The sequence below is a fragment of the Rhodnius prolixus genome, unplaced genomic scaffold (assembly GCF_049639745.1).
Source record: "Rhodnius prolixus isolate KJV_2025 unplaced genomic scaffold, Rpr scaffold_5, whole genome shotgun sequence".
Classification (NCBI taxonomy): Eukaryota; Metazoa; Arthropoda; class Insecta; order Hemiptera; family Reduviidae; genus Rhodnius; species Rhodnius prolixus.
In genome coordinates, this window is record NW_027411624.1 from 15,721,414 (window position 1) to 15,746,013 (window position 24,600).

The 24,600-nt window shown below is 35.6% G+C and overlaps 1 protein-coding gene and 1 long non-coding RNA gene across 4 annotated transcripts in view; one reads left to right on the plus strand and one right to left on the minus strand.

The window, feature by feature from the left end:
• Positions 1-24,600, plus strand: part of LOC141458632 (neurotrimin-like) — a 747,333-nt gene that overhangs the window by 84,086 nt on the left and 638,647 nt on the right. The gene's annotated exons all lie outside the window — the stretch shown is intronic.
• Positions 525-23,811, minus strand: LOC141457691 (uncharacterized). The gene is made up of 5 exons (XR_012460454.1): positions 23,348-23,811; positions 7,580-7,753; positions 7,295-7,452; positions 1,125-1,251; positions 525-1,043 (listed from the first exon to the last, which is right to left on the minus strand). It is a non-coding gene; the product is annotated as an uncharacterized lncRNA (long non-coding RNA).

Genomic DNA, 24,600 nt, shown 5'->3' on the forward strand with positions numbered 1-24,600 from the left:
TCTAGCAGTTTTTAGCTAATTCTGTTTCTGCAATTGTGATTATTTTAATAATTGTTTGCACTTTATAAACTTTATTAAAGATTTCTAGTTTTTAGAGGAAAAATTTTTCTCTAAATTAGCACAAAATAATTTTTTATATGAGAAGTGAGAAAAATAGAGCTTTATGTTCATGTTCGCTGCATACGAATGCATACGACGCTTATTACTGTGTTTTTGCAACTGCCAAACCATTTCTAGACGATTTTATCTTCAATTATTTAGGTATTTCAACTATTTTTTAAAAATCTTGTATTGAATTTACAACTGCAACAAGATTGTTGCAACAAGTAAATGTTGTACATGATTAAAGTGAAAATAAACGATTGGAGAAGGATCCCAGCAGTGTCACTCCATTATCTTGGACTTATGACAATAGTTCGCGAGGCCATCTTCTCTTCAATCTTCTTGGAGGATCGCCTGGTATTGCAGAAGAAGATAGTTTTATCGATTAGAGGGTTAGAATGATGAGCTGCTGTAGAGGAATATGAAATTTGAGAAAACGAGTTTTAGCAAGATCTTTAATGAAAGGGGTCTTTGAGGTCATTGTGGATAATAGTGAGGTTAGATACATTAAGAAGTTTTCGAAGTATTTTTTGACTGAAAATGTCTGGGAGGCGTAGTGAGTTGGAACGCTTAGTCGATCCCCCATACTTCGATGCCGTATGACCAAATAGGGTCGCAGTAACAGTAGATATGAGTCTTTTGTTTGGTCGGTTGAGTTTAAATCGTTTGTCAAGTAGTCTGGCGAGAAGTTTGTATTTACATTTACATGCAATTTGTTTCGATTTGAAGCTAAACAACTTTGCCATTAAAAATAATACGTGTTTCGCTCTCTTGTAGATTTTTTCATCTTTACTTTTAAACCTTTTATGTTTGTTCTATCTCAGCTGAAGTTCCTTGTGGGAGCATTCTAGGTCCTTTTCTATTCACTGAGCCTATGCTGATACATCATCTCGCTTAAGATTCTGTTGTTCTCTCGATCTCGTCAAAACCAGGTATCCTATCTGGAAAAATGGTTAAAAAAAGTGACAAATATAGTGAAATATAAAGCCAATACATAACTTTGTACTGCATGATGTATATACATAATCTGCATCAAATTTGGATGTTAGTTCACTTTCAACCGTTAACCACTTTTTTGAACGAACTTTCCAGAGAGGTTACATGTTTTTCTTTTAACGAGATCCAGGTGTAACAAGAGAACAGCAGTATCTGGAAGGAAAGTAGAAATTAGTGTATAATGCGAGATAAGGGGGGATTTACCACTAACCACGAACGCTACGTAGCATTATTCATCAGCTAAACGACTTACGTTGGATCCCTAGACATGAATAACAAGGCAAGATCTGAGTAAAATATTTAAGCTATTATCTCCTGCCTTTTGGAAGACGATCAAATCTACCGCTACGATACAAACGACTAATTTTACTCAACTATACTGATACCTATGATGTCAAACGCTAATGGACTTTAGGATCCAAACAAGCCTTCCAATTCCCGTCCTTTTCACCTTTTCACCAAAAAACTCTTAAGAACGATTGTTAATACTCCCTTCTTTGTGTAAAATCTAACCCTGCATCTAGACTACAATATTCCTTTTCTTTCCGAAGTGGTTAAAGCAAAATATTAAGTATTCTCCCAAGATTTTGGGAGTTCATGCCAATCTTTACATAAAAAAAAATTATTTCTGTGAGATTCTAATAGAATTGGAACAGTAAGCCCTCTCTAAAAAAATGAAACAAAATATTTCTCTGAAATCTTTGTCTGCTTCACTAAAATTTTGTAAAAGATAATTGAATTTAGAGACATAGATTTTATTTTTACCAGACACTCTGTTTTTTCCAATATGTTTACGACGTTTTTTTCTTTTTAAAAACAAATATTCAGTTAGGTACTACCCACACATTTATCGATAATCTACTGACGTCTATCGATAAAATTCACGTTTTATCCTGCTAATCGATTGATAAGAAAATTGGAGAAATATTAAATACTATTGGAAAAGGATTAGCTCTGTGGTTAGTCTATGTTGGATTCCAACGCGGAGATCACGGGTTCGAATCCAGTTGCTGGTGTTCAGAGATTTCTCTACTAAGGAGCTTGTGACAGTCCACTTTCCACTGTTAGGCAGTGTTATTTATAACGAGAGAAAACTGTCTAGAGGCCGGCAGTGCACTAAAAAAAAAATTACAGGGCATCAATGATTTCAGATGTTGACACTCCTTAATAAAAACAGCACTTCTGAACGAAGAGTTAGGCTTTTTACTAAAGTACCAATTCATTGTTAATAATGGACATCACGTACTAATTTTTTTTTGCGTTGATTTGTGCTACAATCAGCGCGTTGGTGCTATAAGTAACAATGATAGAAGTAATTGGTAGATACAAACCAGTGGAGAAGTTACCCAGGTGGTAACACTCCAAAACATTAGACTGTTAGTCACTCTCTTCACTTGACAGGAGATCACGAGGCCACTGTCTCTTAAGACGTCTTGTTCGGGTTATCAGGAAGAGTTCTTGATGAAAGATTTTGAGCTAGAGGATTTCTATGAGATTGCAGGCTGAAGTGGAGTTTTCTGTATCTTGTTTTAGAGACTAGTGTGATAAAAGGAATGTTAAGGTCAGTGTGTATAATCAGGTTAGAGACATAAAATGGAGCGTTTACAATAGTTCGAAGTATTTTAGATTGAAGAGATTGAATCCTTTAGAGATTGGAGCGTTTGGTTGAACCCCACAGCTGTATTCCATCGTTTTAATGTAGAAGGAGTGAAGTAATTGCCTACTTTTTTCAGGCAGAGGCAGGCTTTACGTCCAACTACCAATTAGGTGTGTCGTAGACGGAGGCGACTAGCAAACATACTTTACTGTAATTTCTTTTATTAACCATTAAATAAAATCCAAGGCCTAAGACCGGGAATCGAACCCAGTACCACAATGCATATTAACTTTGCAGGTCTCGCCTCTTAATCGCTCGGCTACCGTGGCGCCTTTACTTTTACTTACTAATGTACGAGGGTCGTTTGAAAAGTCTGTGCAAAAATAAAAACTACTTAATTTTTTGGGGTAAACCTTTTTTATTTTTCAACATAGTCTCCTTTTAGGCTTATACACTTCGTCCAACGCTGCTCTAGTTTGTTGATCCCTTCCGAATAATAGGATTTGTCCAAGTCTGAAAAATAGCCATTCGTTTCTGCAATCACCTCCTCGTTTGAATAAAATCTTTTTCCCGCCAGCCATTTCTTCATATTGGGGAACAAATAGTAGTCCGAGGGAGCCAAGTCTGGAGAATAGGGGGGATGTGAAACGAGTTGGAACCCTATTTCCATTAATTTTGCGACCACAACTGCTGAGAGTGTGAGCTGGTGCGTTGTCGTGATGGAAACGGACTTTTTTGTGGGCCAATCGTGGGCGTTTTTCTTGGCCTTTTTTGGCGCAGATTCCCCCTTGGTAACCCATTGTTTAGATTGTTCTTTGGTCTCAGGAGTGTAGTGATGTATCCATGTTTCATCCACAGTGACGAAACGACGCTTAAAGTCCTGCAGATTCTTCTGGAACAGCTGCAAACCGTCCTTGCAACACTTCACACGATTTCGTTTTTGGTCAAGCGTGAGCAATCGTGGCACCCATCTTGCGGATAGCTTTGTCATGTCCAAATGTTGATGCAAAATATTATGTATCCGTTCATTCGAGATGCCCACAGCACTAGCAATCTCATGCACCTTCACTCTTCTGTCATCCATCACCATATCATGGATTTTATCAATGATTTCTGGAGTAGTAACCTCAACAGGGCGTCCAAAACGTTCAGCGTCACTTGTGCCCATATGGCCACTCCGAAAATTTTGAAACCACTTATAAACTGTTATAATCGAAGGTGCAGAGTCACCATATATGTTTATCAAGCTTCTCTTTAGTCTCCTGAGGCATTTTGCCTTTCATAAAGTAGTGTTTAATCAACACACGAAATTCTTTTTCGTCCATTTTTTGAAAATCACTCGACTTCCTCGATTCAAACGAATGCCAAACACAAAGAAATAGACCGATCTGGCTGAAACTTGGTGTGTGTTCTTCCAAGAGATGCTACTAACTAAACATAACCTCGATACGCGCCAGTAGTGCTATCTCTCTGACTTTGCACGGACTTTTCAAACGACCCTCGTATTTTCAAAGTCTTTTAAGTTTTCGTTAGCGTCTATTTAGTTCTGTTCTTTAAAGTCTAGAGTGGGGACATGTTTAATCTAAATTAAGAAATTTGAATATAATTTTCTGGCCAGAAAAGCATTTCTCTGAATAGATAGAATTAATTTACAAAAAAGTTGAAGTAATCAATTCATAACATAAATGGAGATCGTAAACATAGTGGGAACTTAAATAAATAAATAATAATAATAATGGCAATAAAAGTAATAAATAATTTTCACAAGAACAAATAAAAATAAAATGAAATAAATGTAAAACAAACATCGCAAATAAAAATATTCTTAATACCTTAATATTTAAACTTAAAAATTCTTTCCATATTTCTCTGAATAGTATTTTGGTGTTTTTAACAACTTGCTGGAAAAATGTATCTAAATATTTTTATTCGAACTTGTATAATATTGAAAGCAATTACATTTTGCTACAAATTTTATGTACGTAAAAGGCTTTAAGAGAAAGTGTGGTGCGAATGGACCAGAATGGTTACTTTCTCTCAGTGATTTACCAGTTTTTTCCATTTGAATGAAAAACAAGGTAATAATGGTCAGAAAAAAAAAAGAAAAACATGTTTACATTTCTATCGCATTTTTGAGGCATTAAACTCTGATTTAGCGCAGAAAGTGCGTGGAAATGGTTTTTGATTACAAGGCTACCCCGGGCATTGCGCAGCAGGCAGGGTTAACTTTAGCGCTAGTAATTTATAGCGAGCATTAACAGACATATTGTTTTCTAGAACGCATAGCAAGGGGCTTTACGCTTTAGACTCGACCCCTAACACATACGCAACACAGTTTAGTACTTTCAACGTTGGTACCTTTCTTGTTGTAACAATGCTACGGTGGCTGTTTTTCATGAACGACCATGAATCTGCCATATTCTGTACATAACAAAGAGAGAGAAGAACCGGAGCGGTAGTTGAGAGAGCGTTTCGGTTTTTAGCCAGAGCTACGACAATGCAAGTTATTGTGTTTCCAGTTATTCAGGGAAAGGTGTACACACACCTTGCTGGTGCAGTGTTTACTAGGGGACTCTGTAGATGAAACGGAGCTCTGCAAGCCCATCAAAGTTAACACTTACTATATTTCAACCCACCTCTTAAATTCCACTTTCAACCAAGGATGATAAAGCGTTAGCTCAAAGCTTCAAAGCTTTCCTTTTCAACCAGTCAAAGTTGTGTATACGGTATTACTAAACGGATTTATAAAGGCGCCATTAAAGTCTTTTTATTACCATCACCAGATTGCATAAATTAACAAAAAACAAAAAAAAAAGACAATTACCACAACCAACCATTGTTATATTAATGACTACTTGTCTACCTGGCGAACAAAGAACAATGTTCGCTACGATCATAGTTTTTACTTTGTGTTAAGCACCATTCTGAAGTGCAACTTTTGAACAATAAAAACATCTTGGTTCAAAATCGGTTAACCAGAACAGTTACCAGAACTTATAGTTAGTTTCTTGGAAATGATTTCCTTCTATGAATCCTTCTAGATTTTTTAAACTTAGAATGGTTAATTCAACGAACAATCACTTTTTTTTAACTGTCATCGACCATCGGGGGAGTCGGTCATGTCATACATTACATATATTTGATACAATAGTGATAAATAGTGATGGATAGATAGATAGATATGTAGATATTCTGTATTCAGTGCCTATGCACATTACAGGGGTTCTGAGTTACATAATTATAAATTAATTTACAAAAAAGTTGAAGTAATCAAATAATAACCATGACATATGAGGTCTGTAAATTAAGTAATGAGACTGATTTTTTAAAAAGTTTTTATTCAAAAAGAATTGCAATTCTATATTGTCACCTTCAAAATAACTTCCTTCTGAAGCTACACAGCGCTGGAGACGTTTCTTCTACTCCTCATAGCAGTGCTGGAATAGCCTTCAGCTGGTCGGTTACAGCCGTTTGAATGTTTTCCGACTGTCCCAAAATGAGTTCCCTTGAGGTGGATTAGCATTATCGTGATGGAACACCCACTTATTCTTGATGTTTGGCCTCACACGAATGCCCCTGATTTGTTTTTTTCGATATCCACGAAATGGTCCACAAAGAGTTTCTACCTCAAGGTCACAAACGGTCAATCAACACTTTTACCGAGAGGTTCTTGAAAAAACTTCTCGAAAAAGGGTCATTCGTGTGAGACGAAACATAAAAAACAAGTGGGGTGTTGCATCACGATAATGCTCCTTGTCCACACAGCAATTTCAATAAACGAGGTTTTGGTCAGTAAAAATATTCCTGTGGCTCCTCAAGCCTCCTTATTCGCCTGACTTGAGTCCTTGTGACTTTTTTCTCTTCCCGAAGTTGGAAAAATCACCTCAAGGGAACTCATTTTGGGACAGTGGGAAAACATTCAAACGGCTGTAACCGACCAGCTGAAGGCTATTCCAGTATCGGAGTTCGAGCACTGCTATGAGGAGTGGAAGAAACGTCTCTAGCGCTGTGTGGCTTCAGAAGAAAGTTATTTTGAAGGTGACAATATAGAATTGTAATTCTTTTTGAATAAAAAAATTAAAAAAAAAAATCAGTCTCATTTCTTAATTAACAGACCTCGTATCTCTCATCACTGTACCCTTGAAGAGCCAGTTCTTTAAAAAGGTTTTGCCTTCTTTGCGAATGTTGCAGCCTAAGTCAATGAAATTGCTTAAGTCTTAATGTAAGCATTAACTATTTATTTTACCTACACAATTCTTGAAAGAGGTCTGCAGAAATTCTTGATATAAGCAATACATGCTCTAGTTAAAAATAAAATGTTCATAATACAGCTTTTTAAAGGCGGAAATGTTGCTTAAACTTGCTAGAAAGATTTTCACAGGATACAGTATTTTTCCAAGATGTGTGTTATTTTGCAACAAAGGGTTTTTAGATGAAATATATTTTGAATGTAAGTAACTGTAACTAAAACCCAACTCTAGCTCATATTTTTGGCGAAATGTTTACGTATATTACATATTTAGAACAAAAATATTTATCCAAGTGAAAGCCTAAAGGCAGAAAATGTATAATAAATTAAATAAAATATGATCTTGATACCTGATTTGAAATTGCGGTACTGGTCCAGGAAAATTTAGAAAGCCTATGTGAAAAACAATCTCAGGTTTCAGTAGATCTGGTCGTATAATATCCAGATTTGGAAATTATATATATATTTTTTTCTTAATTTCTGTGCGATCTCTCGCATCTGTACTTTACTGTAAAAATATCACAAATAATCTACAGATCTTTTTAAGTATTGCATACGTTTGCCAAACTAGATTAATACTACACTTTCAATTATTTAAAAATATACATAAGTACAGCCTTGCACATTATACTCACAATCAGTTCATTCTTCTTCCAAAAGAATAAGGGGCTTTAAAAGACATCTTCCGTCAAGGTGATACACCAATATTAATAGAAAAATCCCTCAATTCCTCTGGAAGATTGATAAGATAATTCATGTTTTCCAGGTTATCCTCTTTCTTCTACCTTTTTCCCCCCAATGAATTTTACCTGTTAAAATTCATGAGATAGTTTGAAAAGAAAAAAAGAAAAATGAACTGGACTATAAGAATGACAGTAAAAATAATAATAATATCAACATCCCGGGTTCGAATCCAGCAGCTGACCCTTAGATTTTCTCTTCCTAGGAGCTTCTTACAGCTCATTGTCCGGTGATCCGGTTATCTGTAACGAGAGAACACTGTCCGGAGGCCGGCAGTGCACTGGAAAAAGCTCCGGGCGCTAATAACCTCAGCTGTTGATGCGCCAAAAAAAAAAAATAATAATAATAATAATAAAATTACGAATGAAATTGGCAATAATCTTTCTTCCATTTGTATTAATGAATCGTCACCAAGAACTATGAACAACACTCGATGAAGTACTTTCACTTTTCTTGTTTTCACCTTCGCCATTGCTCAGTATTTTTTGCTTTTTAATTTCCCCCAACTTTTAAAAATGTCCTTTATAAATTCCCATTAAATGAGAAATAATGAATTTAATCAGTCTAACTTTTCGAGACAAATTGCCAGGTAGGTCTGTTTTGTGCTAAACGTAATTATTGTGACGTAATGGTCGTCTCCAACTACGTGCTTACGCTCTTTATGATGCATTAAATTTAACTTCACTCTCCTAAACTTAAAGGAGCTTTTTTTATAAAACAAAAACAAAACAAAAAATGAAAGAAAAGTAACAAAAAATTATTAATAAGAATGGAAAATGGCAAACAAAAGAATTTGTATTGCCCAAGAGCAGTGTTTGTAATTAAAAGATTTTTTTTCATTTTCGTTTGATTTTTAAGAGTGAATTTTTGATCTAAATGTAAACAAAGGCTTTTAATTTGAGTGAATTTTTTTCAATGTTCACAAAACTAAACATTTGGTGTGAACACGATTTTCTTTAAATATAAATTAGTAACTTTTACATTTTTTCACATTTCGAATTTTTAAACATACAAGGGTCGTTTGAAAAGTCCGTGCAAAGTCAGAGAGATAGCACCACTGGCGCGTATCGAGGTTATGTTTAGTTAGTAGCATCTCTTGGAAGAACACACACCAAGTTTCAGCCAGATCGGTCTATTTCTTTGTGTTTGGCATTCGTTTGAATCGAGGAAGTCGAGTGATTTTCAAAAAATGGACGAAAAAGAATTTCGTGTGTTGATTAAACACTACTTTATGAAAGGCAAAACGCCTCAGTAGACTAAAGAGAAGCTTGATAAACATTATGGTGACTCTGCACCTTCGATTAGAACAGTTTATAAGTGGTTTCCAAATTTTCGGAGTGGCTATATGGGCACAAGTGACGCTGAACGTTCTGGACGCCCTGTTGAGGTTACTACTCCAGAAATCATTGATAAAATCCATGATATGGTGATGGATGACAGAAGAGTGAAGGTGCGTGAGATTGCTAGTGCTGTGGGCATCTCGAATGAACGAGTACATAAAATTTTGCATCAACATTTGGACATGACAAAGCTATCCGCAAGATGGGTGCCGCGATTGTTCACGCTTGACCAAAAACGAAATCGTGTGAAGTTTTGCAAGGACGGTTCCAGAAGAATCCGCAGGACTTTAAGCGTCGTTTCGTCACTGTGGATGAAACATGGATACATCACTACACTCCTGAGACCAAAGAACAATCTAAACAATGGGTTACCAAGGGGGAATCTGCGCCAAAAAAGGCGAAGACCGTTCCTTCGGCCGGAAAGATTATGGCGACTGTCTTTTGGGATTTGCAAGGAATAATCCTCATTGACTATCTGGAAAAGGGTAAAACTATTACAGGTGCATATTATTCATCGTTATTGGACCGTTTGAAAACCGAGCTACAAGAAAAATGCCCACGATTGGCCCACAAAAAAGACCGTTTCCATCACGACAACGCACCAGCTCACACCTCAGCAGTTGTGGTCGCAAAATTAATGGAAATAGGGTTCCAACTCGTTTCACATCCCCCCTATTCTCCAGACTTTGCTCCCTCGGACTACTATTTGTATTTGAAGAAATGGCTGGCGGGAAAAAGATTTTATTCAAACGAGAAGGTGATTGCAGAAACGAATGGCTATTTTTCAGACTCGGACTAATCCTATTATTAGGAAGGGATCAACAAACTAGAGCAGCGTTGGACGAAGTGTATAAGCCTAAAAGGAGACTATGTTGAAAAATAAAAAAGGTTTACCCCAAAAAATTAAGTAGTTTTTATTTTTGCACGCACTTTTCAAACGACCCTCGTATACTACATGGTGCAAGTAGACTTTTTTTGTCCACTGTTTCAAAAATGTTAACAAAAACCTGGATTTGTCTAAAATGTTTTAACTATCGATGATTAATAAGTGGCCAAAAAATGGAGTCTATATTTGTAACAGCATAGTTGATGTGACAGTCTGAAATATCTAAAATAATAGCATTTCTACTAAACTCTCCTCATGATTTTTGGTAAGAATCTAAACTGTATGTAGAAGATTTGGTTTAGAATTTAATTTACACTGGGAAAGGAGCTTTTTAATAGAATCTGAACTTTACATTCAGTAATGCTAACTTTTTAGAAAATAATTGTAGAGAACAATACGTGTCTTCCAAATTGAAATTGTCTTTAGTAAGTATATTTCTAACATTAATGGTCAGGAATTCCAATTTGATAATGTTCATTTTCTTTGCTGAAGTATATTTAAAACCCCAACAGACTAGATGTCTTTTCTTTTTTAAGTATAAAGGTAAAATTTATTTTTAAGTTCTGATCAAAGACTACTTCTCTGATCAGACAATTTTTCAAACATAATTAAATAATACTATAAGTAAAGTATGCCTACTTCTTTTTAAGCCCTGCTTATCTAATTAGGTGTCATGGACGGGGTCGATTAGCAAAGTATGTTTATTCTTTACTACAAATTTCCCATATTAATCAATAAATAAAATCCAAGGCCTAGACCTGGAATCGAACCCAGTACCACTACTATACATCTTAGCTTTGCGGGCTTCACCTCTAACCGCTCGGCTACCGTGGCGGCCTAAATTGAGTAATATTTAATTGTTAAATACTATTTATTTTTTTAATTACATCAAAATCTTTTAAGTGCTTAGGGACCCTCTAATGGCCATAATCCGCCTATATGTGCAAGTTGCAATTATAGAAATACCAAATAATACATTGCAGCCAAATATGTCAGGTGATGGACGCTACAGTTACCAGGGCATTCAATGTACGATTTATGCAAATATTTGCTATAGTGTGTATATGTGCTGAATGAAGTGTTGGTCTAACTCTAACGGCTAGTTTACCGAGCCTTTACTCCATCGCGGCACACGGACATCGCTTTAAACTGATCGATATATTGAATATCTCATGAACCTCACCATTTTTACCAACATAGACTACTCCAAAAGATAAATACAACTTATGGTAAACCTCTTTTTTTAAAAAAAGTTATTGATTTATTTTATAAAAATCATTAAAATAAATTCTGTAAGTAAGTAGTATCAATTGAAATAATAAAATACACAGAATCTTCTTTAAGATTTCTGATTACACTGGCACACAAAAGTTCGGCTAGTGTTTTCCTTGTTCATTGATTGTTCTTAGTAGCTTTAGCTCTTTGATTCTCGAAGAAAGAACATTTCATGCATTATATGTTGTAAGGTTTGAACTAGCGAGGATTCAGTCAGAATAAAAAAATTACAACTCAGTCTTTACGCCTTATTATTTAGGATTAAATTAGCGAGGATTCTTCCTTCTTCCTAACTGGCGCTACAACTCATGCAGAGTCTTGGCCTCCTCAAGACGTGCTTGCCAGGCCGTCCTCCAGTTTCGGAATCCTAACATAGATGCAGCATCCTTTGCCACACTATCCTCCCAGCGCAGCTTTGGTCTGCCTACCCTCCTGGATCCTTGCTTGTTTCCTTCCAGCACTTTCTTAGGAATCTCATCTTCACTCATCCTAGCTATGTGTCCTGCCCATCGCAAGTCTACCAAGCTTTATCACTTTTACTATATCAGGATCCGGTGAAGAGAGTGTACAATTCCTGATTTTTCCTAATTCTCCAATTCGGTCCGTCGCGTGTAGGACCATAGATTCTACGGAGCACCTTCCGTTCAAAAAGTGAAAGGGCCCGTTCATCTACCTTGGTCATCGCCCACGCTTCGGAACCATAACTCAGCACTGGTCGGATGAGGGTTTTGTAGAGAAGGGCTTTTGTGTCCCGAGAGATGAGTCTACTTTTTACATTACAAGAGAGAACATTCATGAATTATATGTTGTAAGGTTTGAACTAGCGAGGATTCAGTCAGAAAAAAAAAATTACAACTCAGTCTTTACGCCTACGTTTCCACAAATTTATTGTTTTCCTTAGAGCCTCAATTTTGACCGAATCCTCACTAGTTTAATCCTAAATATTAATAGCTTACAATCACTGAAAAATAATACAAATTCATGTTTAAACATTGAACAAACTTCTTTCAGGTCTTCCAGGTTGAGTTCGTTCATTAAGTTACACAATGAAATTCCAACGTAGTAGTCCTCTAAAACTGATTATAAAGTGAGTTTTTTTCTAGATTTAGGATATTTCATTGACCACACAATGTCACAAACTATTTTCTAGAACCCACAATTTCTGGGGAAAGCTAAAAATAGATTTTTAATTAAAATCTAATTATCACCTCTCTAGAATGACAGAGTAGATTTTCATTTGACAAATCTAGGTTAGATAAAATTGAAAATTCATTTGAAATGGCTTTTCTATTACACATAAAAGTGTAATTAAAATAAATTTGAAGCAAATAAATAAGTAATTGAAATATATAGACAAATTGGTGTGAACTCATTAAACTTTTTTTTTAAAAAAACAGTACGTAATTAGATTTTTTAGTCTGGTATTCATCGGTGCCTTAAACGTCTAGGAGGGTCTTTGGGAACAGTTTGGATTGAGAGGGCTTGAAGGGTGGAAATAGGTTGGTATGAAATTTCAGGTAAACGTAGCTTGGCTTTGGCTGAAACGAAGGGAATTTTTAAATCGGTTTGGCTAGTGAGGGAAAAATCTTAAGGGAAATATTTGGTCCTACGAAAAAGGCATTAGGACGAACTAAGAAGTGGCTGAAGTGTTTGCAGAATCTGATATTATGTCTTGCATAAAAGGTGGTAGACTGCGATGATTGGGACATACGAGGGTCGTTTGAAAAGTCCGTGCAAAAATAAAAACTACTTAATTTTTTGGGGTAAACCTTTTTTATTTTTCAACATAGTCTCCTTTTAGGCTTATACACTTCGTCCAACGCTGCTCTAGTTTGTTGATCCCTTCCTAATAATAGGATTTGTCCAAGTCTGAAAAATAGCCATTCGTTTCTGCAATCACCTCCTCGTTTGAATAAAATCTTTTTCCCGCCAGCCATTTCTTCATATTGGGGAACAAATAGTAGTCCGAGGGAGCCAAGTCTGGAGAATAGGGAGGGATGTGAAACGAGTTGGAACCCTATTTCCATTAATTTTGCGACCACAACTGCTGAGAGTGTGAGCTGGTGCGTTGTCGTGATGGAAAAGGACTTTTTTGTGGGCCAATCGTGGGCGTTTTTCTTGCAGCTCGGTTTTCAAACGGTCCAATAACGATGAATAATATGCACCTGTAATAGTTTTACCCTTTTCCAGATAGTCGATGAGGATTATTCCTTGCGAATCCCAAAAGACAGTCGCCATAATCTATCCGGCCGAAGGAACGGTCTTCGCCTTTTTTGGCGCAGATTCCCCCTTGGTAACCCATTGTTTAGATTGTTCTTTGGTCTCAGGAGTGTAGTGATGTATCCATGTTTCATCCACAGTGATGAAATGACGCTTAAAGTCCTGCGGATTCTTCTGAAACAGCTGCAAACCGTCCTTGCAACACTTCACACGATTTCGTTTTTGGTCAAGCGTGAACAATCGCGGCACTCATCTTGCGGATAGCTTTGTCTTGTCCAAATGTTGATGCTAAATATTATGTACCCGTTCATTCGAGATGCCCACAGCACTAGCAATCTCACGCACCTTCACTCTTCTGTCATCCATCACCATATCATGGATTTTATCAATGATTTCTGGAGTAGTAACCTCAACAGGGCGTCCAGAACGTTCAGCGTCACTTGTGGCCATATGGCCACTCCGAAAATTTTGAAACCACTTATAAACTGTTCTAATCGAAGGTGCAGAGTCACCATAATGTTTATCAAGCTTCTCTTTAGTCTCCTGAGGCGTTTTGCCTTTCATAAAGTAGTGTTTAATCAACACACGAAATTTTTTTTCGTCCATTTTTTGAAAATCACTCGACTTCCTCGATTCAAACGAATGCCAAACACAAAGAAGTAGACCGATCTGACTGAAACTTGGTGTGTGTTCTTCCAAGAGATGCTACTAACTAAACATAACCTCGATACGCGCCAGTAGTGCTATCTCTCTGACTTTGCATGAACTTTTCAAACGACCCTCGTATTCCCCGGATGGAGGGTGAAAAATTTCTGAAGTAAGAATTATATGGCCATGGGTAGAGGAGGCCCCGAGACAGACCAAGGATGAAATGGTTGTGGGACTTGTAGGACGACTTGGAGGCCATCGGCTTGCGTGGTTGGAGAACTGTTGGTGGCTGAGGCTCAGGCACTTCATGGGTGGTGATGGTCAGTGAGTAAGTAAGTACGAATAATGAGGTTTGTGATGTAAAAGGGAGTACTGACTTTACTACTTGGGATTTTGGATTGTAAGGATTGAATGCGGTTAAGTTTTGTGCGTCTGGAAGTCCACATATAGTTCATATCCATCAGTCCATACTGGTGCTAGCAGAATCAGAATGTTGAATAGTTGTCATATTGTTTTGCAAAGTAAGTTTGGAGCGTTTTTCTAATAGTTTCTTTAACATTCTGGATCTGTGATTTAGTCCAGTTCCATGTCAATCGTTTGTCCAGCTGGGGTTCTTCATAACGGAGTACTAATTTTTGCATTTAAATGGTCATTTCATAAAATAATATTCCATAAAATGACCTAATAAAAAGTTTAGTGGTTTTACAGTACGAATAATTTTTCTTTTTAAGACGAATTTGAACTTACATCAATGAACTACAGATCCTAGCCCGATTTAATACCACGGATTCAACTCTGGCAGGGGCGGCTTAACCTATAGTGCAGGGTGTGCAATGCACACGGGCGCCGCGGCGCCCCCTGAGACAGCTAAGAGCATCGTCTTGGACCATCATGGTACAACAATGATATGACAGAAGCGGCCAGCCAGCGCGGTGGCGGCAGTTATCAAACGCGATAACTTAGTTAATAGTTATAGCCGCGGGGGGGGTCAGGCCTAGGGGGCGCCAGGGTTTCATTGCACACGGGCGCTACACGAGCTAGAGCCGCCCCTGAACTTTGGATTTCACTGCACAAGGTTTATTTAATCAGATTGGTCCATAAAGTCCATTTTGGAGCTAGTAAAGAGTGGTATACTTGTCATTTGTTGTGTACAGTGAGCTTAAAGTGTTTGCCTAATAGTTTCTCTAACATTCTGTATCTGTCATTGAGTTTCAAATCGTTTAAATTGAGTCATGTCAATCGTTTGTCAAGGTGGAGTCCTAGATAACGGACTTGAGTAATTGCTGGGAGCGATGTATGATTGAAATATATGGCCGGAAGGATTTTACGGCTATAGTGAAAACAATGGACTTTTTATTAACCTTCATCCTCCAATACCAGGGCCAGGGTTCTAGGACGTTAAGGTGGGCTTGAAAATGACTAGAGTGTAGCCGTATCAACGGCGATTCAATATTAAATTCTGTCTAGGTTGTATTATATAGAAGGAAAGGAAGTTAGTTCTGTTGGTGATAATTTAGTAAATGTAGTAATCAAAATAAGGATACATTATTTCAATTTCTAATATATTGTCCTCACTTTAAGAACTATAGAAATGCGTTTATATGAAAATATAAAAGATGATTATAAACTATTAAATTGCTAACGTTCTAGAAATAGATCCATCAAGTAAACAGTATCTATTATTCAGTTACAAACAATATTCAAACAAGAGGTGATTATTAATGTACTATTTTAAAAAACCAAAAATTTGATAAGATTTTAAAAATTTTCTTACGTAATAAGGGAAAATTTAAATTCTGCGCAGAAAAAAGTTATTAAAATTTCAATAAGTCAAATTTGTTTCATTTCACTATTATTATTATTATTATTATTTTTAAATTAAGTATTAATGAATCCAATCGTTAGAACTGGTAAATAGTTCAGAAATATCGATCTAAAATTAGGAAATTTCTTGTGTTTAAGTTCACAGTGCGACCCACAATCACCGTGAGTAAATTATTCACAGCTCCAATAGACACACTAAGTTCTAAATAGAGAACTTTTCGATATTGTTACAATAGTAATATTATCTATTAAATATCAACTCTACAATCTATTTCTAGAAACATAGAAAAGTAAAAGTATATTATTTTCTATATCTATTTATAAAAACGCACACCAGGAACACTGTTAAAAAATTTATTGAATCAATTTACCCCATTATCACTTTTCTTAACAATCGATTAAAGAAAGGATGAAACTTTTCGATTAAATGGTTAACAACAATTAAGGGACTCATGAATCGTTAAATGTGTGAAAAGTTCTTCTGTTCTCAATTAATCACAAGAAATCTGGCGCCTAAATTTGTGAGGTTATGAGTAAAACCTTAGGCTATTCAAAAAAAACTTGTTGGCCTCACATAATAAGCGCAGAGAATGGAAATAGCATCATCAGATCGAGTTTAACATGAAAATGCAGTCCTGTGCTTTTATCAACTAAGATTCTGTAGATGTCCAGTAAAGTTGAGCAACAATCTTAGGGAGAAACAGCATAAGCTACTCCACCGTGAACCTGTTGTGACAAAAGATCCTAGATCTAGCCTCCTCTGTAACAAGATGGATGGTTGTTTCCACCACAGAAAGGACCGAGCGTGAGCTGCATTATTGTAGAGATGTCTCCTTAAAGCTGTTGTCTCCAGTGAGGAGGAACCATCAGGCGCCTGATATAGATCCGGAAGAGATGCTACATTTCACTAATAACCCCCGGACGGACTCCAAATCAACATTTTGTACTGTCTCGACAGTCCACATAACTCATCTATATGAATGAAATGCTACGATGACCGGCATGCATTCATTAAACTACACACCAACAGCTGGCTGGGGTGTAAAGCTGCCGATTTGGCCAGCCAGTGCATCTCCGGAATGACCTGGAATCAAAGACTAGATGGAATATCTTAATATGAATAACAGTGATCAGTTCTTCCAGTCTCCCCGAACATTCCAAAAATCAATTTTTTTTTTACTTTGCACAAAACTTAATTCATTTATTTTCACAACTGCAGTATAATTCTGCAACAAGTGAAGCTGATACAAGATGATAATAGAGTAAATACATGACTACATGAGGGGAGAATTCACCCACGGGTGAAACTCCCAAAGTGGTACAGTTCACTATTGTACATTGGCACTTACTTCATTTAGAAGATCGCGTGGCCACCTGTGCTTCAACCGCCTGGGAGGATTTCGTGGTAGAGTGGTAAGTTGGGGTATTAGTGGATTGGGATGTATGGTGATTGAAGTCTGGAATTTAATGTAACGGGATCTTGCAGCTTCTGAAACATAGGGAACAAGGAAATCTCGGTGCTAGGTAGAGTTAGAGACATAATAAGGAGTATTAGCGATTCTACTGAGTTTTTGACTGGAAGGATTGGATTCTATAGATATTGGGATGCTTTGGCTGAGCCCCAAAGTTCCATTCATTAAGTCCAGGCAGGTTTCAGTATCTTCTAGATAAGTCGTTTATTCTGTAGTGAGAGATTAGATCGCGTGTCGAGAAGTCTATAGAGAAGTTTGTATCGTCTGTTCAGTGCTTTCCGTTTGAGTCTAGTATGTGGATTCCAGGTTAGGCGATTGTCCATGAAGACTCCTAGGTACTTACCACAATCTGTTGTGGGAAGAGGAGGTTTAGGTCAACGGGAAAAAGGATTGTTCGCCTGAGGGAGAATGTAATGTAATTACATTTATTTTCATTAATTTTAATTCTCCATTTATTTAGCATAGGCTCAAGAGATTCTATATGGGATTGGAGGGAGCGGTAGGCAAGGACCGGGTTTGAAAATAAATCTGAAAGTGAAAACAACTCTTCTTTGTCTAAAAGTTTAGTAATTTTAAATTATTACTGGAATTAACGATTCATTAAATTTTGTAATATTACATTTTTGGTTTAAATGATGAATAAAACATATACAAAACCGTATAAATGAAGCTTTCTAAAACTTCGTTCGTTAAATTTAGAATTATAATTTTCCCCTAACTATTGCAGAAAAAATGAATTCAGTGTTCTGTGTTTTTCGAAATTTCCAATCATTTTCATTAAATATTCACTTTTAACAAAATTACATTTCATACAGAACATGACCATACAAATCTGGAGCATTTCTCTCAAATTACGACCAAAAAACAAAACTAACAAACCAAGATAAACATTTCAGTTACTCAGCCAGTTGGTAACTTGCATTATCCAGCAAAAATTTTACTACAAAAGGCATTGTGGAAAGGTTGTGAAAAAGAAAGAGACGGTTGTGAAACAAGGCAACTTGTTTACAGCCTCAAACAGGATCTTGTAGCAATAAAACTAGGCTGAAAAAAAGGGATAATCTAAAAGAATACTACTGCCCTTTCTGTTTAAAAGGGCTTACACACTAGGGAACTTTAAAATCTTAAGAAAACTCTTTAGGTTTACCAGTTGTCCCTTTTTTTGGGCTACAGATATAATTAAGGTTATTTTTTCCTGTTTCTGTTAGAAGATACCAAATTAATTTTATGAAAACAACGTTGTAATTTTGTTGTTCTTTCTACTACTTCGTGATTTAGTTATCATTTTTAAACAATAAAAATTAATCTTTCTTCGAAGAAATGCTGTAGATGGCAGGAATTATTGCAGATTATACAATGTAGCTTCTTGAAGACCGAACGGAGAATTTGAAGTATTAGACAAACAGAAAGGGCTGCTAATACAAATAAAATAGCATTGTCTGTCCCTTAACTTCGTGTATACATTGTGTATAACAGTAAACTTCCTTTTTTTTAAAAAAACGAATTTCCCTATGGCAATCTAAAGTGTAAATTTCAATATGTGCGGCAGTTCTATAGTTTAGATAATGCAGTAATAGTTTAAATAGAGGAGAAGGTGGTAATACGGGACGGGGTTGGAATTTGGGACACCCCCCTGTTTTTGTGAAACCAGTAGTGCTATCTGTTAGTTTTTGGTGCCTTACTACTCTTTGGGGTAGGTCTTTGTCTGCTGCAGAAGGCAGCGCCGTCAATCGAGTGGCAGCTTTGTCCAAGAGAGGCCCGCGTTGATTTTGTCAGTGCTAAAAAAGTTTTCTTAAAGTTGATTTTCCTCTGCTTTTGGTTAATACCGAGGAAAGTTAGAATAATTTCCCTTAGACATTAAAAATGTAGAAAGTAGAGAGTTTTAATTGCCAGTATTATGGATTTCAAATATGAATGTATACTGGGAAAAAAATGAGGTTATATTGTACGCGGTGTATGGTGGTATTATGGGACAGCGTTGTCCCATGTAACAACCTCGTTAATCGTCTGCCGAACAAGTGTGAAAAGTGGCACTGAGGACGAATTAGTGTCTTATAATTTTTTTTTTTTCTTTACAGGGTACCTCAAAGGGCCTAAAAAGATATGCCTAGAACAAAATTAGGAACATCGTCGAAAGGCAAACGTAAAAATTGGGATGAAAAAGAACATGATTGATGCTGTTAAAACTGTAAGGGATAAAATAACTTGGTATTCGAGAAGCTGCACTTCACTTCAGGGTCCCAAAGTCAACATTGCGTCGCCTATTATCAAAACAAACAGATTCTAAAGACGATTCTGATGTTTCAGTTTCATCAGGTGAATCGGATTTTTGTCCACTTCACCCCCAAAATTCGACACCCAGATAATGAAGATGCGGATTACATTTTTCGCTGAGAAAAGTTCAAGAACTCAAAACCCAAAGAAATGTGGATTGAGTGCATTGTTTGTTGTCGTTGGGCTTACATGGGATGCACTGCGTGTGATTTGTTTGTGATTTTTGTGCCCAGTCCACCAATCATGTCTTGACATTTCTCTAAGAAAACTGATTACACCCTAATTTTTGTCCTTAATGTACGATAATTGTGTAAAATATAGTTTTGTGCCATATTTTAGGCTTATTTTTACAATTCACGGAGAAACGAGAACATTAACTATAATTAATTTGTGTGTCCCATATTACGACCACACTTTCTGAAAACCCAATATGGACACCACGACAGACTTTTTTCAGTGTAACTCCACAGACTCCTTGCTGTGATCCACTCAGGACCCAAAATTTACAAAGACAAATACTGTATGTCTATGATTTTACTTCAGAGTAGATTTTAAATTCTGTAGTGTTCAATATATACTAAAATAAGACTGTCCCATATTACCACCTTCTCTCATCTATGTTTAAAAATTCGAAATGTGAAAAAATGTAAAAGTTACTAATTTATATTTAAAGAAAATCGTGTTCATACCAAATGTTTAGTTTTGTGAACATTGAAAAAAATTACCTCAAATTAAAAGCCTTTGTTTACATTTCGATCAAAAATTCCTTCTCAACAAAACGAATATAAACAAATTCTTCTTTTAATTACAAACACTGCTCTTGGGCAATAAAAATTCTTTTGTTCGCCAATTTCCATTATTATTAATAATTTTTTGTTGCTTTTCTTTCATTTTTTGTTTTGTTTTTGTTTTATAAAAAAAGCTCCTTTAAGTTTTGGAGAGTGAAGTTAAATTTTCGTAATGAATGCGTCATAAAGAGCGTAAGCACGTACTTTGGGACAACCATTACGTCACAATAATTACGTTTAGCATAAAACAGACCTACCTAGCAATTTGTCTCGAAAAGTTAGACTGATTAAATTCATTATTTCTCATTTAATGGGAATTTATAAAGGACATTTTTAAAAGTTGGGGGAAATTAAAAAGCAAAAAATACTGAGCAATGGCGAAGGTGAAAACAAGAAAAGTGAAAGTACTTCATCGAGTGTTGTTCATAGATTTTGGTGACGATTCATTAATACAAATGGAAGAAAGATTATTGCCAATTTCATTCGTAATTTTATTATTATTATTATTATTTTTTGGCGCATCAACAGCTGAGGTTATTATCGCCCGGAGCTTTTTTCAGTGCACTGCCGGCCTCCGGACAGTGTTCTCTCGTTACAGACAACACTGTCCATCACCGGACAGTGAGCTGTAAGAAGCTCCTAGGAAGAGAAAATCTAAGGGTTAGCAGCTGGATTCGAACCCGGGACCTCCGCGTAGGAGTCCAGTATGCTAACCTCATAGCTAATCCCTTCCCTTATTATTATTATTATTATTATTATTATTTATTTATTTATTTTGCCAAGCTTCCGACCTAGGGTCTAGGTAAACTTAAGGGCTGTGGAACATTTTGTACTGTAACAGATTATAATGTACGATAATTTGATATAAAACAAACACTTATCAAAAATTATTTACATTATGCTTAATAACTGCAATGGCAGACAGATTATAGTAATGGTAATAAAGGGAGATTGTATAAAACTATGGCAGATCAGTTACCTAGACAACCATGGTTTAAGGGAACTGTCACTAATAAATGGGTTGTTACGACAATAAGCAGGCTGAGAGCGAACCATGCTATGTGCGGATCGTATCTACAAAGGATCAACAAAAAGGTCCTCTCTCCTCTTTGCGTAGTTTGCAATGAAGAGGAGGATTACAAACATATAATAATGATATGTCCACGTTATGTGGTAGAAAGGAAACGAATGTTTGACGAGATATATACAGGTATTTAGATGCACCATTTCGCTACGAAGACATAATATTCTCCACTAACATCTATGTGCTTAAATCTGTAGCAGAGCTAGCAAAGAAATATGAATGTATTTAAAAGTTATAGCCGATTAGAATGAATGAAAGAAAATGATTAGAGAAGGATTACGTGATTTTAATTTCGGTTAAGCTATAAGGATGGCAGGAATATAGAGTACTGATCCATCTATTAGTTGTAAGGTTTATGTAAGTAGTTGTATATAGTAGAGGGATGAATGTGTGAAGCGAATGTATTTGTAGGTAAGAATGGAGAGTGAGTGATATTCTAGTGATAAGAACCTAGACGATGCTGGCTGTATGGCGGAAGCCAAGGCCAAAAATAAGGCAACAAAAAAAAAAGAAAATTGTAAAACTTTTTACATTGTTTACACCAAAGTTTAGTGTGTCTTCTGTCCTTACTGATTAGGCACTGAGTGTGGTCGGTTTCAAAATGAAAACGTTCGGAGCCACCCTATAATTTATGTTAAAATGGTATTTGATTTCCCTTTTTTTGTGGACTAGCCGTGTTATAAATGATGACAGAGAAAACCATCAAAGTCTCTCGCTGTATCGAGGTTTACTGGGGTATGGTGATCAGATGCACTTCGGGTAATCAATGAGGATGCAATAGTTTCTCATCTAATCTCATGCAGAACCAGCATGGCGGAATGATTTCAAGAAGAAGTGTAACAGGATTCGGCTAGAGAGAATGCTGAGATTATTTTATTATAAGGGTTTCGAACTACACTTGGTATCAGGCTTGTTTTCATAGCAAATAAGTTCTCTATTTGTCAGATGGTGATGAAGCTTTGTCAAAAGAATATTAAAAGTATATCTTACTATTAATTCCGAAGGCAGTGGAAACAATAAACAGATTATTGCTCCTTTATAAGACAGAAAAGGAATCGTTGCTGAACAACTCTAACGTCTGAATAGCCAAGTAATGACTGGCTGTACGCACGAAGAGACAAGAAACAGTACAACGTCTTTTTGAGGGCTTATAATTGTTTATTATAATTAATAACTGATAAAATCTGTTCAGAATCAAAGAAAAGATACTTAAAATCGAAATGCTATTAGGACGTAGAATTAACATAGGCCCAATTAATATTAAGTAATTATAATTATAGAATATAATTAGATTTTAATGGACATAGCAAAAGTCAATAATCAAGTAATTACAATTTCCGTCAGTACTAATTGCTACTACCCCAGCAAGTAGAAAAGTACAACTGCGGATGATCTAGATCAGCGTTTTCCAACTTGTGATAGCACCTGTGGTACGCGAAAAATAATCAATAATGGCGGACATAATAAATTAAAAAAAAATTAAATCATAAAAATATCGTAGAATACAGTATTATATTAAACAGTAAAGTTGTTAATATGTGCAGTAATAAGGTGTTGGTCTGTCTCAAGATATACTAAGAAAATATAATAGCACATTTAACAGGATTACAATTGTCTTTCATAGAGTATTTTCTAAAACCCGAAAACACAAATGATAATTGGATTTCAAATCCCTTCTATAAAGAAAATTTAGGAAAAACTACATCATTAACAATAAAAGATAAAGAAAATTTAACAGAATTATCATGTGATAGAACTTAAATGATAATTATTTAAATATCTGCTTAAAGAGACTGATTGTAATGAGTAAGCAGCTCTCTCCAAGTAGCATTAAATTTAATTGGTACTTACAGGTAGTTGAATGCTTAAAAGAAAAAAATTAGTTTAGAAGATTCGGGCACAAATATAGTAATCCTAAAGAAGAACTTTGTAAATTAATTAATAATCTTGAAGAGAAAAATATGTATACGCAATTTGTAATTATTTAAAAAAAGTTAAAAACTAAGATCTCACACTTTACAAAGTTTATAAAGTGGACATGAACTTGAACTCTTTTGTAACGGATACATTGTATCTCTAGGCCCATAAAAATAAAGATAATAAAATAACACATTCGAAATAACAAAGTTCGCGAAATACAATCATTTTTACGAAGTGATACATTTAGCATGATGTACTCTACCAAGTGGTAGGCGAGCCAAAATAAACACTGCACTAAATATTAAACCTGTTAAAGTTGACCAGAAATTTAAAAATGAAACCTACCAGGTAAATGTAAACTGTTAATATGATGTCTAGGACGATATTACTGCCATCTGGAGACCCATAATAAAAGTAAGCAACACGCCATTATAAGTTAAATAAGCTTTACCATTCCTCTTTACTTATTTAAAGGTTTTCCCAAAACTTTTTAACCAGCCAAGAGATTTTGTTAAATAGAGTTTTCAGATTTTAGTGCAATAGGGTAAATATGTTATCTGGGCATATAATTAGTTATAGTTTTTTTGTACATGAGATCTAAAACTTTTATTTGAAAATATTTCAAAAATAGTTTTAGGTTATTTTTTTTTTGTATCTAAAGCGTCGTTTTTGAAAAAGGTATGGATGAACCACTTAATATTGATTGAAGATTAAATGAACAGTTGAATTTCAGAGAAGAAAAAAGACAAAAAAAGCAACGGTATTACTAATTTCTATTTCCCAAAATCAATTTAGCTTAAATTTATGTTTCAAAACTTAGTTTACTAACTACTCACACGTGAATGTTCCCAGTTATGATTGATTTCAAAAGATTTCTGAGAGATAGAGATATTTTGGTCTTTTATCTAAAATTTATTATTTCTCTTTGTTGCATTTTTCTAACTAACCTGCGCAATAACTAGAAAGAGAAAGAGGAACTGACTTTAATTTTATAATATGCCTTTAGTTATATTATAAGTTGAAAACTCTTTGTTTTAAGTTTTAAGACGCAGAGTAAAAGTTTTTTCTCTTAGCGTTCAAAAATGGGTATTTTCGGTAAACAATTGCTGAGATTTTGCATTATCTTTCTAGGGAGAAGTAATAAAAATATTATAAGAAAAATTTACAATATTTTCTACCTGTTG